We start from the raw sequence: 18,225 nt of genomic DNA on the forward strand, positions 1-18,225 counted from the left end.
CAATACACTTTGCGGCGCGTAGACTGGTCTCGTAGTGTGTGCTACTCCAGCTATTGGCTGGTTAGTTATCTCCAGAGTTTATCGGACAGATTATAAGGCATGTCCAAAAGCCTATGCACATGCTACTGATGAGCGCTTTGACCCGACTTTAATATACATTTGTGACTATTATTTTGTCAGTTGAATTCAGTCTGTAGCCTGCAGACTTCTCATGCTAAAGGAAGTAGATCATTTCAGTCATGTCTGTCTTTGGTCCGGTTGTGTACTTTTATTCACGGGAATACAAACCGTATAGTGCAATTAGATGCGCATCTGTTGTGTCTTACCCTCGTCATAGTTAATTGCCTTGTTTTTTGCCTTTATTAAGGGCTGTGTATTGATCTAATCAATGACAACGTTTTCATTACAGCATACACATAACAGCGTGTATATCCCTGTGAATAGCACATGAGCAAATCTCTTTTTATTGAAAGAAGTATTACAAGTATCATCATGTAAATACAGCATAGCCTACCACACATAGTTTACTGTTTACTCAATAGGCAACAGCACCCACCTGTTTTGCTAAAAGTTTGGATCATATTCAATCACTCCGCATGAGGAAGTTATGTTACCAAACACACACACACACACACACACACACACACATATACAAATACACACACACTTGAATTTCAATAAACGTGTATGTGACTTCTTAACATACTCTCGCTTTTCCAACAATTTGAGTTGTATTTTGGATTAGTCCATTTTTGAATTCATCCTGTGACATTTTTATAGATGGTATAATTATCACAGTGTTGTGCCCTTTGTAATGTCTTCACCATGCACTGCCTTCAATATATTTCTCTTTGGGATGATGGGTTTGTCCTGAGCTCAGTGGTTATTCTGTTCTACATGGATTCAGTGCGTTGGGTGATAGCAAGGCTACTTAGTAGGGTTATGCAGGGATATCATTGAGTAAAATAAACACACATGTATGGTGGAATGTTTGACATACAGGATATATGAATTCAATTGGGTTTAGGGAAATAATACAAGTTGCAAAATATGTTGATGAATGCATCATTTTTTATAGTCTTAGAGAGAACAAATATGTGCCCTACCTCTGCTTTTTTACCACAATCAACTGATTGTGTTTATGACTTGAAACTATTAACAATATATGCAAATAGCTAAGATGTTATTCTATTTGCACACAATATTGAAATGAGATGTGTGGAGGTTGGGTGAACACTAGTGCGGTTTCATGTCAACATATGACAAGAAGGTAACTGATAAGAGTTTTACCTGGACTTTCAGGTGAACATTTTCAGTACACACAGACTCAAAAGATGTTCAAGTTTTACCTACAGACGGCTTATTATTGACAGAACGTATGAAGTATCCTATCATGAAGTAAACTTGCTGAATGTTATCCTGCAATATTTTATGTAGATATAAAAAAGTTTTAGCATCTATTGCGGTTAAGCAGTTTTGTTACAGTTGTAACCCTGTCCAGGTGTTGCTAGTCAAATCCAGCTGTGAGGGTCTGCTCTGCTATTTGTTAGTGCAGCTGGCAAAGTGCACGTTAGACCTTGTCCTTTTAACTTGATTAGCCAACCATGGCTATCAAAAACGATTTTTTTAGGGGACTTGGGTTGAGATGAGCAAAGACAGTGAGACTGGATAGTATTTTCCCTGTCCTCTCTGCTGTCAGCTGTTTGACTTGTCCTGTGTTCTGTGTTCTGTGTTCTGTGTTCTGTGTTCTGTGTCCTGTGTTCTGTGTCCTGTGTTCTGTGTTCTGTGTTATGTGTCCTGTGTTCTCTGTTCTGTGTTCTGTGTTCTGTGTCCTGTGTTCTGTGTTCTGTGTTCTGTGTCCTGTGTTCTGTGTCCTGTGTTCTGTGTTCTGTGTCCTGTGTTCTGTGTTCTGTGTTCTTTTTATGAAGATGCTCCTCTGTGAGGAGAACTTTACAATTCTAAAGGTATCTTTTAATTTGCTTTTATCCTACAACCGATATATGTCCCATCGCAGTGTATTGATTACATAATTCAAGAAAAAAAAGCTTCCCTCGTGGTCCACAAGTTTACTACAATGGTCTGAATGTGATTATTAAAGCTCTGTGCATTCACGCTAAAGGTAAAAGGGGGGCCTACTAATTCTTTGCTGCAGCCTTGCTTTCAGCCCAAACAATGACAGATTCCTTCCAGTCTAAACATTTTGTCCATCTCTATTATTCATTTGCTTTTAAGGTGCATTTGCTCCCCAGTCGAGAGAAAAGCCTTTCCTTTTCACCCCCCCCCCACCCCACCCCACCCCCCTTTTCACAAATTTCTCTTCCCAAGGTAGGCAGTATTTTGTTGCTGTCACAGGGAAAAGGAGGGCATGTTTGCAGCCCACACGGACAATTGATTGTCAGTCGTAATGTGTTTCATTTACATGTTTATAACGTCAATAGTGCTGGGGTGTCCACTGTACCATTCACGCTGCCATTCCCACAAGGGTGCAATTGTCTAAGCAGCCAAAGCAGACACCTTTTTCTGATGGCTTTTTCACTTGCACAAAAATGGAATGGCACTGCATCAGTGTTTAGAGAAGGATTATTTTGTTTAAGCAAGTGAAATAATTACTGAAGATATTACAAGCCAGCAATAAATAATCTCTCTTCGGCAGGGGGCTGCACTGTCCGTTGTAGAAGAGACAGAGAAGTCAGTCTGCCGGAAGAGACGACTGTCTTGTATGAATCTGTTTCATAGTGTGCAATATTGTAGCTGATTGTATCTATAACGATGCTGTATGATTAGAATGTTGTTGTTTTACACTGCCTCACACTATTTGGCAGTTTACATGATATAGCCTTCAACATCCTTAAAAGCATACTGATTGGTTCATGCAACACTGTAGATTTTTTGTTGTTGTATCAAACAAACTAAACATATCTATTTTCCCAGAGCTAGTCCAAGTTGTAAATAGAAAACTGAGCAGTTTTCTCCTGTAATTGTCCTGTATGAATCGTTAAAATAAATTGGTTCTTTGGTGACCATAGATACGCTTTTTAGTTTGGATAATTACTTTTGCATGTGAGAAATGTCATAGAGTATGCCATGTACATCTGGAATTTGTTTTTTATCTAAAAATATTTTACATATATATATATTTAGATTCCCTTAAACATGTATTTTCTATGTACATACCTTTTCAGTCAAAACCACAAATATATGAAGTTTTTAACCAACATTTTTGTATGTCAAATCACGTGCACACAAGAATTTAACTCAGATAAACCAGTGAAAAGCAAACCTGATAAATGTTGTGCCAGTACACTTTACCCCCAAAAGCCTAACTATCCTCTTCACACTCAGACCCTGGACACCCATGGAAAAACTTTATTCCCAAAAATGTTGACAGAATTTTGTATATATATATATATTTTTTTTTTACAATTTCCCCCCCATTTTTTTCCATTCTTTATTTTTTTATTATTTTTTCCCTTGCTTGTGAAGATATTTTCGCCTAACGGGGAGAACACACACAGCACAGGCACCGTTAGCTGAACCCCTGACACCACGGTCTTTGGAATGCCTTAGGTATGATTTCACTTTCGCTCACATCAATGCTGACCTGAATGCCTTTCATATCTGATCCGCCGTGTCTCTCCCAGTAAACATCCCCCGAGGGGAGAACAAAGAAAGGAGCTCTTCTTCTTCTTAATCACAATTCAGCCCTTTCACCGCCAGCAGGCTACATTTGCATTCAGCATCAGAAAGCCTGAGATGAAAAGGGGGAAAAAAGGAGAGCAAGAGAGGAGCAAAAAAAAAGGCAGAAGGGTGGGTGGTGAGCAAAATAACTTAGGTGTTTGTGGCTGTTTGTAGGGCCTCCCCTGGTTACAAGCCTTATATAGCTCCTACTCTACCCAGGCCTAACCCTCCTGTCAGCCAGATAGTGTTACGAGATGGCATGCCCGTACTATTCATGGCCACTCACTCTCACACTTAAGAAAAAAAAAAGTGTCTGAGACCAATCAGATTCTACGTAAGAAGTCTAATATAGTTAGGAGCAGGTGTGTTCAATATACAATTGTTTTTTGTTTTTTTTTTCTCCCCATTTAGCAACACGAGCTGGGCAACAAAATCTGACTGGCAATTATCAGATCACATTCTTCACGGACACTTTTGTGGATTCCTCATAAATGTGTGTTTGTATGTCAGTGAAAGAGCAGGTGTTTCTGGGGTCAAAGACAGTCTGGGCTGTCCCATTGTGCTCAGTGAGAGCTGTTGCAGACTCTCCACAGTTACAATATGCATTTTTTTTTTTTAAGACCTACTGGTCTTGTGCCATGGGATGAAAAAACACTTTTAAATGATATTGGCTTTAGTGTTTCTCTTTACTAAATCGCCTGGTTCTCTCCCTTCAAGATTAGAGTTTTGTTTTTGGCCCTTTGAAATCTGGACCAAATGCAACAAAGTTTTAAACGCAGTCTTTTTTTCAAAGTTGATTGGCAAGATATCTTTATTGTGTAAGATCTTCTTTTCTTCTCTCTTAATTAGATGGGATGCAAATCAGTTGCCTAGCTAAGAAAGGGGATGGTACAACTTTAAATGCATCATGTGATATGAATTCCCTTTTTTCCCCAGAACTTTTTGTTAAGAAAAAGGATTATCTGTACACCTTCCCCCTCCCCAAGCTGTGCGGGATTTAGGCAGATTTACTTCAGCAAACACCTTTGGACACTGGGGAAAGTAGGAGTCTGTTTGCAAAAGGAGCCTTTTGTTCCGAGAGGTGCACGGATAATGCCTTACTAGGCAGGCGTGATATTAACCCATGCTCTGATGCCAGGGAAACTAGTTAACTCTTTGTGGACACGCTCTCACTTTGAGAACTCATGTCCGTGTTTATGCATCTCAGGAACATTTTGTCCGTCATTGCTGAAAAGTTGCCCTGTCTTCCACACCCTCTTACACTTGTGTGCCACGGAAGGTGTTTCATGTGACACTTAGAATGTCAGGAGTCTGGCATTTATCGTGTCTAGTAGGTCTCTTGTGTATGTCCAGTATCATAGAGTAGTGGTTAGAGAGGAATAAAAGGCCATAGAACACTCAACCTATAATTCTAGATGGGGTTCATTTGTTCCTCAATGGTCTCAGCTGTCCTGTAGCTGCTGGTCTGTCACCCATGTCCTCTATGTTCCATAGATCTGTCTATTCAGTGAACCACAGAAAACAAGGGTAGCTTGAGTTTCTTGCATCATCACTAACACCAGTGTATGAATCACTTAGTAGTGAAGCAATTCTCAATTGTATAGTCCTCATATGCGGGTACAATATTGTTTGAACGATGATTCGAGAACAGTTTGTTCTACTGCCAGCCCACCTCTCTGTGACTTAGCTGGGTCTGAAATGTCAAAATAACATTCCCGAATGCTTGGTTGTTGTTGTTGTTGTTGTTTTTTTTAATGATGGGCTGGAGAAGCTCTGTTCTCTTTGTCCTGTGTTGAATCACAGACTATGTGGTGGTTGTCAGCAGCCCAGGTTGTGAGGACGTCAGGAGCTCACGGGGTGTGAAAGAATGAATGATGGAGGAGAAGTGACAGAATTAAAGGTGTTTGCGGCGGCGTTCCGCCGTGTCTCAGGCTTAAAGCCCTCTCTGTCACCGTGCTCTTGTGATTTGACAGTTCATATCTACTCCCCTGTAAGGTGATGTGTGCCTGCAGTATCGAGGCTCTACGGCTGAAGTTGCACATATTCACGAATGTCTTCCTTTCCTTTTTGAGATTTTCCATTCCTGAGCGTTCCTACAAACGCAAACACTGAAATTGAAATTTCAGTGGACTGGCAAATAATTGCATGCATTTGGACTTCATTTATGTGTGTAGCTTATCCAAAGCTATTTTTTTCATGCATTGGATGAAAAATGTATTTTGAAATATCATGGCTCATTTGAGTTGTTCTCAAGTGAAAACACAGTCTTTATTTGGCCCATCCATTCTGTTCATCCCCACTGTTTGTACATATTCAGCTGTTTACAATGTTGTGCATGTGATTTTCATCATTTTCCAAGTGTCAACTTTTCTATTTGCGAAGAACACTTGGTGTGACTTGCGGCAGGTGGCTGAGCATGTGTAAACTAACATTTAGATTTCTTAATTAAACATATGAAAAGTTGTTAAACACCTTGTACTTCAAATCTCAGCAGCGTCATTTCTTCCTCACAATGTGAATAGAGAAATCCTTCAAGGTAATAGAAATAGCTGATTTTACCTCCTGTGCGGTTTGTAGTTTTCCTCATGACTAAATACGGTGAACATGTATGACATTTGTTCCTCCACTTCCCCACCAGTCTAAACAGCATGTACAAGGAATAGTAATAAGTATGTAATAATGACCGTATTTTTAGGTGTACAGAAACTGTGATGCCAGTGATAATGAACAGGGGTAGCCCCCTCTGCTTCTGTAAGAAGAAGGGCAGAAGTGGTAGGGTAATTCTGATAAAACAATCTGCTATATCTCCCATGAAATGGCTTTTGTTAACGTCACTGCAATTCCCGTTGTATGCCACTGTACAGTGTTTCTGTCACTGCTGACGCCCCCTTTTGTGTTCTAAGTTGTCACCTTTATGAAAAAAGAAGTGTTGAGATCAGCCCTCAGTTTCGTCCTCTAAAGTCGACACGTTTCACCAAGTCAACCCCCCAGCACCTACATACCCCCTCCCACACACACACACACACACTTTGATGTATGTTTGATTGTCGGTAGGAAGAGCACTCCTGGCAAGGTCATGGGCAAGTGGACCAATCAATAACAGATCTGTGGATTAAGGTATCGTGACATCTGGAAATGTCTGCCTTTTTCACATACAACTAAACTCATTTTACACTGGACACTTTAGCCTTTAAAGTGAGCTAATAGAACATGTTATCTCATCAGGTCTCATTTACATTCATTTATTCATTATGCAGACAGTAGCCAGGCACCTAGAGACGCTTCCTCTCTACCTTTCCATGGAAAAACGCATGTCTGATTTAGTTTATGTCCTGTGCCCATGCTGAATATTGAAGTAAACTCTGCTGTGTTATTTCTACATAATTGCAGTTGATTGCTGAGAAGATTAGGCCATTTGTAACACTACAGTTTTTACTCAATTTAAATGCTTTCATCTTATCGTTGATCAAATGGGCTCTTCACTGAAGGTTGCAGGAGTAGAGGAAATTGTTGAAATTGTGTTCCCCTTGTTATTCAAACATACATTTAACCTTTGGTAAAAGTGAGCCAAGGAGAAAGAGGAGAGAAGAAAAACTCCCCCCCTTAAATGTCATCCGTAGTACGGACATGTGTAACGATAGTGTGTGAACTAGTCTGGCCTCGTAAAAACTCAAAGAGGTGAATTCACGTGTTAATGGGTTTTGACTGGAGATGAAGCCCCCTGAACGCCCTGTGTCCCGCCGCTGTCAAACACGAATGTCAAACAAACACCTCCTCAGGTAGCAAGGGGATAATCACACCGACAGCCCTGTCCTCAGCCCTTTCTGACTCACAGGACAGGGGCCCATGCTGAGGCTGTGTTGCCAGGACTGAAGCTTGGGCCGGGGTCCTTGCAGTGGCCCGAGTCAGGACCTGCCTTGGGTGTGTATGGGGCTGGGCTATGTCAGCGTTTATGTTTGTGCTGAGAATGGAGCTGGGGCATAGCCTGGCCTTTACCTGCCCAAGCCCTATTCACTTCCAATGAGGGCAGTCCAGTCAGCTAGCCAGCCAGCCAGCCATTCTGGAACTCTAATTACTGCTACTCCCAGCACCCCACCCAAGGGAAGTGACTGTCTTATCAGTCAACCGTCTTGTTCCAACATTCCTGAGATAAATTCTCACGTTGTTATTCTTACTACTGAGAGGTATTAGAATTAGCATGCCCATCAAAGTAGACCTTGTACTTTCTTATTCCCAACCACCATGTCAGTGGTGATATGTTAAACTGGAATGTGCTATTGGCGGCATAGTCAAATAATGGACAAGCAGAAGTATCAAACTGAGTGACTGACATCAAAGAAGTGAGGATGATGAAGTAATGTAAATATATGGCTGGCAGCGCAGCAGTTAGGGTAGAGCCATACAGGTACTTAGTCTTGTGAATTAAAGGATTAATCAAATTGCACTTCACGGTCCAGGTAGCATCGGTGCTTTGTTAAGAAATGTGTATGAAGGGGAAAGTTTCTCAATATTCTGTCTGTACTCATTTAAATTTAAGAGGCAGAGAGACAGGGAGAAAGAAACAGAGAGAAACAGATGAGAGAAAGAAGGAGAGTTTTCTCTTTCTAACCGTTTTTTCCCTGTGTGTTTCAACACAGTGCAGTCCCTCTAGTTTATATCTCAGCATGCAGGGTACCTTATAAACTGGCAATCACTGAATCTCTAATGTTATTACTTTTCATAATTAGTTACAGCAACACTCATTCCATGACTGGCGGAAAGGAGTATTCCTTAGTAATTAAAGTAATGAAATATTCATTTATGCTACCTTTTCAGCAGTCTCACAAATGAGGCAGCCATACTTAATGTCGACTCTGCCTCTGATTTTATTATAATGGCAGCTTGGCACGTCTGCAATTAGTACTTCCACTGACAGTTACAATTTCTGAGGGGCGGTAAGCAGGGCGCGGGGACGTGAGGGCCCGGCACTATTACATGTGCGAAGCCTCCCTGTCTCTTTAACCTTGTTGTGTTTTTTTTTTCCTCCAACGCAGAGGTTACCTTTTCCCAACGGTGCAAAATCGACTTGACATAACTGTTCATCAGTTTCAGGATTCTCCCCTGAGGTATTTGCATCAAATCAGCCCAGTCAAGCTTCAAGTTGAAATTGGCAGGCCAGAACCTGACAGGGAAGGGACCGGGAAAGAGACAGCTAGGGTGTAGGCAGCGAACTGACAGTGGCAGGGCGGGAGGGTGAGACAAAGCTAGCCCGGCCTGGGTGGAAACATAGGAGAACCTCCTCCCTCTTCCCCCTAGGGAGCTAGGGCACAGGGGTAATGGGTGTAAAGTTAGGAGGCACCGAGCATTCTCATCCACATTTTTGTCTTTTTTTTCCTCCTCTCATCAGTCCTCATGGTGTGGGAGAGGGATGGCTGTCATAGCAAAGAGTGTGGGCTTTATTTGGTATCGGGGAAGGGAGCGGCCTTTGTTGTTTTATATTGACCAGAAAAAAAGGTTTAGTGTAATGGATGATATTGCTTTGGATCAAAATCTCTCAGTGAGTGCAGGAGTGGATATTGAGCGTCTGGCACTGAGAATAACTCTGTAACAAAGAAAAAAGTAGCCACTTTCCCATACAAACTCAGATAGACTCACTGGCACACACGCACATGCCCAAATCTACATGCTCACAGATGAAGCGGGCTCAATGGTTCCACTACCTGGAATTGGTCAATCATTGGATATAGTTGCATAGCATGGTAATGTTCTTCCATTCCTTTCTTACAGTATGTCCCTTAGAGGAATGGAGATTGGACTAGTGTGATGAAACTTTTAGTGATTCTCGCTGCTCCAATTCTGTCTATGCAACGTCACAAAGTAGTCTTCTGTAAAGATTCTGTTGTAAAATGTAGAAATCCCCTAAGAGCAGAATTGAAAGCCTCTTAACATACATTCCTATCAAGGGGGAGTCAGAGAGGTGAGTAGCCCATCATTGTTTCTGTATTCATGTTTGCCTTTTTCATCTTTTCTTTGCACACATATTTAAAATATATTTGCACCTTTAAGAGCCCAGGAGTACGAGTCTCTTTTCTTTCTCTCTCATTCTATCACACCTCACTCTCTCTCTCTCTCTCTCTCTCTCTCTCTCTCTCTCTCTCTCTCTCTCTCTCTCTCTCTCTCTCTCTCTCTCTCTCTCTCTCTCTCTCTCTCTCTCTCTCTCTCTCTAGCTTCTCTGTCTGCCTGTCTTACTCTCTCTCCCTCTCTTTTTCAGCTTTGCATGTGACAGGCAGGGTCTGACTGGTTGATGCCCGTTCGACAGGCAGCATTGAGTTAAAGTGGTGTGACGGCGGAGTTTTGTTAAGCTGGGAACAAAGACCTGGAGATGCTGGGCCGGTATTGTCTGCGTGCATATTGGCCTTGTCACAGTTTTGCAGGATTTAATGCTCTGTTTATTTCTAGCCATCGCCACTAATAGTCAGAGAGGGTGCTTCCTTTTTTTCCCAAAAATTATTTTATATACATGCAAAGTTTTCTGTAAATCTCCTGAGGCTCTCTTGAAATAAGTCACAGGATGAGACCGTGGTATGCATGTGTTCTGTTGAGGAAGACATTCCAGGATTCTGTATTTTAACTGTTTCTCTTTGAAGATGTTTTTTTACCACACTCCCTCTTCCTCCCTCACTCTCACTCTGTTGCATAAAGAATATTACTCCAGTCGTGGGGGGAATCCTGTCGTGTTGAACATGCATGCTCCATGTGCAGTCAGTCTTTCCGCACCAAAGTTTGCTCACAAAACGCCATGGCCTGTGGCTGGTCTTTAGACCTCTCTTTGCATGGTCTCTGCTCAAACTGAAAGCTGTTTTCAGTGGGATTATCAAGGGAGGCTGCAGGGGGAAGGTAGACATTGGGAGTGCTGTTTAATGGCCATAGCTGCAGCTAGAGGTCTGAACAGGGCCTCCACTAGATATCTGGAGGCTAGGCCTAGCCATGCCCCCTTGACCTGCTGACTTCCTTCTGATTCAGCCAGCTCTAAAGACATTTGCGTCTGTGTAGGTGTGTCTCTGTCTGTTGATGAAGATGCTACGTCAGGAGTTCACATGCTGAGTGAGAGGGGACAAAAGCATTTGGACAGAAAAGCAACAATGACTACAACATTGTTTTGGGGAATTTCCTGCATCGTTGTCCTTTTTTGTATTTTTTTATTGTGACACTCACTCTGACATTAATATAAAAGGAAGTTCCTGAGAACAAGGCCTGTGAAAGTCCTCTAAGACACAGTCTTCTTTTTCAAACCCAATGATATTTTCACGAGCTTATAAAGATTATGAGTCCATCCCTGTAGTACCCATCTGTGCTTTCATTTGCAACTGTCTGCACTGTAGTAAAAGGGGAGGGGAATGACTTTCATTTTGTTAAATAGTTGGTTAAGGTCGAAGGAGATAAAGATGACATAGTTAAGTCTCTTTTTTTCCCCTGGGCTCATGCTCAGGCAGAATTGAAGCTGTTGGGTAGACAAAGTAGACAGCTATACTTCATTTTATTGCAGCAGTGCTTGCCAGATTGCTGACATTAAACCAACAGGAACTGGCAGTCATAGGGTTAACAAAATTAAACAATTTGTAAACAGATGAACTCAGTCAATCCAACTCATTTTTTTTCTTCTTTACGAAACAATTACAAAATTACAGTAGATAAAAATTGTCCGCCGCTTGTATTTATGCAATCAACATAACGAAGAAACAAAACAATTTAATGTGGAAAAATCATCATTCATCTGAATTATAATTGCTTCTTTTTCACATCTACAGGGTGGTTAATTAAAATTGTGATTAAATGCGGCTGCGCTACCTAAGATGTCTTCCCCTAAACAGGTGGTACAGAATTTAAAAGTGAAGAGAAAAACGTAATTAGCATTGGAAATTGAGAAATTGCCTGCAAGAATCGGTGTTAATTTCAGTCACTGATGAGGTAATTTATAAAAGGAGCACTGCAGAGACTGTGCAAACTCAAGATTACCATCCTGGCTGCTCTTTCCATTCCCAGCATGCAGGTGAAACTGTTTGCAAAATATTGAAGCTATTTGGTATTCAGTATTCGTTTGCATCAGATTGGTATTCCTTTCTGCTGTTTCTGCTAAAATAAACACCAAAGACAAGATGATGACATTAGAAATGTCTTTTTTTCCAGATGAATCAGTCAGAAAAACGTATTTATGGCCAAAGAATACGGTCATGTGTGGATGTGTCCTCAGAAACACAAGGTTTGACCAGTTGTAAAAACAATCTATAGTCTTCATTTGTTCCGTCCACTGTGTCTGTAGCACCTCTTACTGGGACCAAACTTCTCATTCCCCAGGCCAGCGTCTTTAACCCAGTCACATTTTCCAAAGAATTCCCTTAAAGGACAGGGGCCTGCTACTGGTGGCCTGTACCTCCGTTTATGTTTTCTGGGAATTAAGTTAGTGTTCATCATCACCTTGACCTTATTACGTCAGGCCTGGCGTGAGATCAGATGTTTGGTAATGTTCGTTAGACTCCAACTTTCAGATTTCAATTTTTAAGATCATCATCATGTTCCATGAGGTGCCATGGTGTTCCTGGGCCCGTTTCCCTTTCACCAGTTACTGTAATGCGTTCAGTTTTTTGACAAGGCGGTTCATCCACAATGTGTTTGCATAGAGATAGAAAAGCATTGTCACATGTCATGTGTGTGTGTGTTCCTTCAACTGTCAAGTTCCAAGAATCAGAGGGGTAATGGACATAGTTTAGTGTTAGTGATTATGGTCCTAAATGCTGTCTCCATCGTTGTGAAGCAATAATGAACGTGAGTGTACAGTTCACTAGGACATATCGACTTCACTATATCTTAGCTGAGCCTTTAGTCCAGTGAAAATTCAGACCCATCACCCAGTATAACCCCTCCACCCAACCCCCACCCCCAGCTCTCAGTGTTTTCCACAGTCCTGTGTGATTCAACGGCTCCCTCACTTACCGATTCAGCTCCCAAACTTGAACAGCTATGTGACACATGTTTTTTTTTGTGTGTGTGTGTGTGTGTGTGTGTGTTTTTTTTTTACCTCTTGTTTGACATCCTTGCTGGGATTGTTTGTTGTATTTTGTGTTTGGCTGCATCCTGAGACCCAAGGTGGCTGCCTTTGTTACAGCATGTCAAATGTGGTTTAACATGCAGCCATTTATCTTTAAAGCCCCTCGTGCACAATGGTTGGGGTGTGCACGGCCGATTGCGAGGAGCGGCGAGGCGCGGAGCAGAAAGTGCTTCCTTTCATACATGCGCCCCCCCCCCTCCCTCCTCCTCTCCCCCAAGCCCCTCTCTTCTTCACAAGCATATCCCTTCATTATTGTTTTATTTTATTATTTTCAGAGTCACTCCACTGAACAGGTCAGGCCTGTATCTGACAAGGTATTTCAGAATTTTGTGAACCTTCACCAGACAGATTGTTCAGTGCAAGTGTAGTGTAACTGAGCAGCTTGATGCCCGGTGAAGTGTGGAAAATAAGATCGAGGACAGATTTTTTCTTTCTCTCCTTTTTTTCTCCCAAGAACCTAAGATAGTTGAACAGATTTGGGGTGACTTGAGGTTCACTGTGCCATAACATTATTCCTACCTTGGTATCCTTCATTTCTGCTTGACAAAGTGTAATGTAACATTTCCAATGGCTCCTACCCTTTGTTTAACCTGATACTGCACTGTGATCCATAAACATGTAGCGTTTCTAGAGTCTCTAAAGTGCCCTAACACAGTAGTGAAAAGAGATATCGTGGATATGAGTTGTCTCTCTAAACAAAACAGCCAAAGGGTGAGCATAGGTGTCCTTTAACTAATACGATGCTTCCCGAAAAAAGCCAATCCTTGCGTTATCTGACAGTTGAAAGTGAACTTTATAATCTATTGTTGTATTGTCTTGTCGTGAAGGAGAGAGTTGTTTAGGTATATATTTGTGTGTGTGTGTTTGTAGATGTGTGTGTGTGTGTGTGTGTGTGGAGGGGGTTGGGGGTCTTTAGAATAAATGGGGGATATGGAATTGGCTGTATGAAGGTGACTCCTCTGCTTCACAACTCTGTATGTGAGAGGAGAAGATTTCTCTTAAACCCCTAGGGAGTTACTCTACAGTGTCTAAGATACAGAGAGAAAACAATCCCTAATATCAGTGAAAACCTCTAGTTTGTTTATGTGCACATAATGTGAGTCTGTCCGCCTGGGAACTGCCACAAATGGGAGAAGTATGCGTGGATTTCACAGGTAACAGGATTACGTGGGCACATAATTGATCCATTTGGGGGAAAAATGACAGCGCTCTAAAGAGGCCTAGGCCTTTGGAAATGGAGTTTATGAAACAGGCATTCGTAAATTCAAAGGAATCAATATGTCAATTTTATTACATCTCTAGGCCAGATGCGCTTTAAAGGCACAGTACCCCACATTTGCGTCTTTCTGTGTGTGTGTGTGTGTGTGTGTGCCTGTGTGTGTCACTAAGGTCCTCAGTGGCCATTTTACTGTTGATATTTTTACTATTGGTGGGGGTAGGTTACCAAGGTATCAAATACCCTTTTCCCAAGCATATTCATTTGGTGAAATATGTTTGTCAATGCAGCTGTTGATTCATGACTATTATTCTTAAGAAAAAGCCATTTAGTAAGACTGGGAAGAACAATAAAGTATTTCAGAGCTTGCTCATAGTCATCCATTTATAAGGCCAGGAAACTAGATTAACACTGTTCTGCATTTTCATCACTAAAATATTCACATTTCATTTAAATACAACTGCATCCCAGGCAAGATTTAATTACCAACCACCACTATAATGCAAATGAATAATGCAGTAAAGACTGATGCAAACGGATAGAAATGTAAGCTGCATGGATGTTTTCTTAGCAGAAAAGATGGGGGGAATAGGCTCCAAATTTTAGAGTCAAATCTCATCATGTCTATAGTGCAGGCTGCCTGCTCTCATTTCATGCAGGTGGGAGAAACTAAAGAGAGAGCAATAAATAAATGGAGCACAATTATAGGGCCTAGTTTTTGGGCGTTTGTCAGGCTTTTTTTCAACATTGTAGTAGTTCATTTTCCAGTAAGTAAATAATAAGAAGTTGGTGATGCTTGCATTTTTAATTCCATTTTCCTCCTTTTTTTTGTTCTGTTCACTGACTGACATCTGCTATCAATGCTAAGCAGGTGTTCCTGTGTAAACAGACGTGCCCTGTTTGGGTTTCGCCATCCTCGCTACTGCGCACCCAAATGAGCAACGTGATTAAGAATCCTGTAAATTTTTGAAAGGAAACGGATGGCTGCCCGGCTAGAACATAATTACACTGCTCCGACATCCGCAGCTCACCGGCGAAGCCAGAGCCAAAGAACAGCAGAAATTAATAATATATAATAGCATCTTTCTTGTAATTCATAAATGAAATAAAGTGAAGGGGAGTATCTGCTGATAAGTTTTTTTTTTTTTTTTGGGGGGGGGGGGGGGGATTGTGGGTTGGGCATAAGGCATCAAGCTCATTTTCGGAGATTGAGTGAAGATTATAATCTCTGAGATGCGTAACTCAACACAGGAGTGTTTAGGATGGTTTTAAAGACCTTTATTTTCAACATCGTTTGTAGTAGTTTATAGTTTATTTACCAAATGAGTCCTCAAGAAAAGTCATTGTCAATGTCATTTCTTCTCCATGACACCAATGAAGCACATGTAGGGATCAGAAGTTTGAATTTTCTTCATTTACGTAGGTATTGTTAAGTGTTTTCATTAGTGAAGTAGTTGGTTTGTCCCAATCCACCAACTAAGGCACTGCAAAACATGAAACTCAAACTGTTCACAAACCTTAAAATAATCTGATGTTTTCTGTCACCATGTTATCTGTCCCCTGGACTTGTTTTTTTGCTTTTAGCTGTTGTGCTTCCCATCTCATTGTTGGTCATGCACTATGTTAGCACATCTTGAGATAAACATCGGCTTCCCGTCAATGGCAATCTTTCACGAGTGCAAACAGATATAATCAAAGTTTAATCTTAAGGAAATGATACAAAACTCACACCCAAGGGTAGAAAATGATACACATCGGTCAGAGTGAGCTTAGAAACGGGTGAAATAAATATCAAAATTTGAATCTGACAGTTTTACCATTCATAAAACAGTATAATTAATTGTCTAAGGAAATGTGTTTCAGTTAGATTCTCTGTAATTCTTTTTCTATTGGGTAAAACAGGGAGTCTGGAAAATTGAATTGTTTCAGACAAAATGGATTTGAAAGAACTTTCTCAGAGGGAGTTCAAATGGTCACCTCTCTAGGAAGCAAGGGAAATGAAGGTAGCTTGATGCCCTGACAGACTGAAACCCTTTCAGGGGCAGTGTTGACAGTTATCCATTTTTTATCTTTTGGTGAGGAGAAACTACTCCCTTACATTCCATTTCCACAGATAATGTGGGGTTGCTGTACTATGTTGTTGAGCACTATCACCCGATGCACGAGAATGTGTTTCTGAGTTGTATAGCAGTGCGCACCGCTTTTTTTTCAACTTCTCAGGATGTTACATGTTTCATCTCAGCCAACTTTCCCTGTATGGTCAGTGGAAGTATGATGGTTCTTGAAGGTGTGCCTCTCTGTAAACATGTGTAAGGGAGGCCTCGCTTCCATTCCATTCCCTTTAATCAGAGACAGAGATTACATCCTCCCATTCGGATACATGATAATTACACTTCTAGTGAAACGCTGAGCTCTGAGGTTTGCCCAAAGACTGGGAGGGACAGGCCCAGATGCTGACAATTATATTAGAGATATACGTGTGTACACACACCAGTTAGTGGCTACTTTTACCCTCATCACTGCCAACAACAGAAAAAAACAGTGCTTCTAAATACGATACAGTAACTCTCAGTGTAGTAAACAACTTTGGCAATCTGTTGAACATAACTTTCCCAACAGCTGTGGGGATTCACGGTGTATTAGTTGATTGGGCCCATAAAAGAGAGATAGAGAGGCAATAAGAGAGGTAAAGTTGAGAGAGAAAAAATACAGTCGGTGCATCTTTGTTTTTTCCTGGTTGCATCGAGAACACACCTTGTTTACCTCTGCCAGATGCTGGGAGATGATCTTCCCAGAGTGGGGTCACCGCAGGCTACCCGGTGGACAATTTGCTGAATCAAGAGGGTGATTGTATCTGGTGCCAGTCAGTCGCAATTAAGGACAGGATCAGGGGTGGCCCCCAAGCCTGCGTAGCCTCTCAGGCCTGGCCCCATACAAAGCAGCTCACCTGAAAATAATCGTCCCAACAGCACCCTGATGCAAATGAGCCCTGAGGTTAGCGTGGGAAAAAGGAGCACTGTCGCTCAGCTAGGTGACCCACTGAGCAGGGGGTCTGCCTCAGGAGAGGCCTTTGTTTCTGCCCCCGTTAAAAATAGTCCCCCCTCAGTCTGGGCCAGGAGAGAGAGAGAAAAAAAGCTGCTGGTGATATATAGTTTGTTTAACAAAGGGAGGGGTGTGCGTGTGTGTGGGAGGGTGGGTGTGGATGGAAGATTATGCCTTGGTTCAGATTGTTTCTTTTGAGGTGATATTCGGTGTGAGAATCCTCAAACTGGGAATGAGATGAAGCAGTTCCAGTGTTCAGTAGTGGTTGTCAATGCATGGAGAACACCATGGAAGTTTGGAATGAGAGACAATATGGGATATAACACAAACCCCCTATTTGACCCTAAATCTAGGTTAAATGCAAATTCAGACAAGCAGAGGAGACAGTTATAATTAACATGTTACTCATATAGATGCAGCCGACCATAAGCTCTGAGGATAGGGTGTTCTCTGCATTTGCCCACTAAAGCAATCAGCGGTAACACTAATTACAATATAGATGAAATAGAGTGTGAGCCTGTAAAGAGGACTGATAGTCACTCTCAAAATAAGACCTTGCAAGTATCATGTTCATTTGATGAAGCTAATATGTCATTCTTGTGAATTGTCCAAATTGTACAAGATATTGTGAATAACATATCATTGCCTCCCAACAGCAACATCATCGGGCAAATTTGAACCTTTAACAACAAACCTCAAGATTGTTTTGTATTTTTCTATCCTCCATTAAGCTTCTGTTTGTGTAACCTGCAAAGCAAATTGATTGATAATCTCTTCTTTTTTCCCCCTTTCGTTCCGGTGATCCGTCCCTACCCGTTGTGAATGTTCATGTGGCAGCAGGTAAGCACTTTCATATCTTTGTGGTTGTGTTGAAAGAGTTGTTCTGTCTCGTTCTAGGGGATGTACTGTGGAACAGTAACTATGTTTCTGTGTTCCGTATGTGAGTGTGTGCATGCTCTGTATCATTGCACCTGACAGATCAAGCTCCAAACCTTTACAATACCTCTGAAATATCGGTTCGCTTTGAAAACCTGCAAACAACTTTCATGACAAGGACTTTTCTTAAAAGGAAGAATGTTCCCACTGCTCTCAATATACAGTATGACACACTAATACTTCTCTCCCTTAATTATTATTTATTGGCAGTTCTTCTGGCCGTATCCTTTCCCCATTTCCTCTGCCCCTTTATCACCGGTCTAAATAA

At 41.5% G+C, this 18,225-nt stretch overlaps 1 protein-coding gene across 3 annotated transcripts in view; it reads left to right on the top strand.

The window, feature by feature from the left end:
- Positions 1–18,225, top strand: part of zeb2b (zinc finger E-box binding homeobox 2b) — a 64,245-nt gene that overhangs the window by 2,417 nt on the left and 43,603 nt on the right. The gene's annotated exons all lie outside the window — the stretch shown is intronic.

Source organism: Hypomesus nipponensis, chromosome 12, assembly GCF_054491055.1.
Source record: "Hypomesus nipponensis isolate SF chromosome 12, ASM5449105v1, whole genome shotgun sequence".
Taxonomy (NCBI): domain Eukaryota; kingdom Metazoa; phylum Chordata; class Actinopteri; order Osmeriformes; family Osmeridae; genus Hypomesus; species Hypomesus nipponensis.